The 678-nt window shown below is 49.0% G+C and overlaps 1 pseudogene; it reads left to right on the top strand.

Annotated features, from left to right (window-relative positions):
• The first annotated feature begins 281 nt into the window (after positions 1-281).
• Positions 282-426, top strand: LOC147422789 (5.8S ribosomal RNA; annotated as a pseudogene).
• Positions 427-678: the final 252 nt, after the last annotated feature.

Genomic DNA, 678 nt, shown 5'->3' with positions numbered 1-678 from the left:
CCTTGCCCCCATACTGAAGCTCGGACATAGTGGGCGAGGCGCCGGTGGGCCGGGCCCGTCCATCGGCTGTGCGGGGCAAGGACGCTTTCCCTCTCCTCCGCTACGCAGGTGGCCCCTCTCCTTTGTGCCGCGAGGCACGGGGCTTCTCAATCAACCTTTCTGCCCCTCCCCCTCCCTACACTGCGGGGGGGAATGGGGTACTGAGGGGGGACGCACACATCTGGACAAAATCTTGGACTAAGGTGGCTCCCTCCAGGGGCTGCAAATCACGTAAAGCAAACGACTCTCAGCAAGGGATATCTTGGCTCTTGCAACGATGAAGAATGCAGCGAAATGCAATACGTAGTGTGAATTGCAAAACTATGCAAATCATCGAGTCCAAAAGCTAGACCTCCAACGACATGGGCAAAACATGTGTTAATCTCAAAAGATATACTTCACAACTAGTCCTTAGAAATGATCTAAGAGGATTATGCTATTAGGACCCATCAGTCTTGACTACAGAAGATATTCCTTCAATTGAAGAAAAAAGGCTAGAAGAAGATACATGGATCCTTGCTCATAATTATCTAATGTTCCAGAAGCTCAAGCCATAAACCATATCACCCATGGATTCACCGATGATCTCAGATACTGGTGGAAAATAGTAAGTGTAGAACTTAAAAGAGCAATCCTACT

This window comes from Adiantum capillus-veneris, chromosome 27, assembly GCF_014529385.1.
Source record: "Adiantum capillus-veneris isolate H3 chromosome 27, ASM1452938v2, whole genome shotgun sequence".
Classification (NCBI taxonomy): Eukaryota; Viridiplantae; Streptophyta; class Polypodiopsida; order Polypodiales; family Pteridaceae; genus Adiantum; species Adiantum capillus-veneris.
Note: the sequence above shows the minus strand (reverse complement) of the source record. Positions and strands in the feature narration are given on the sequence as shown.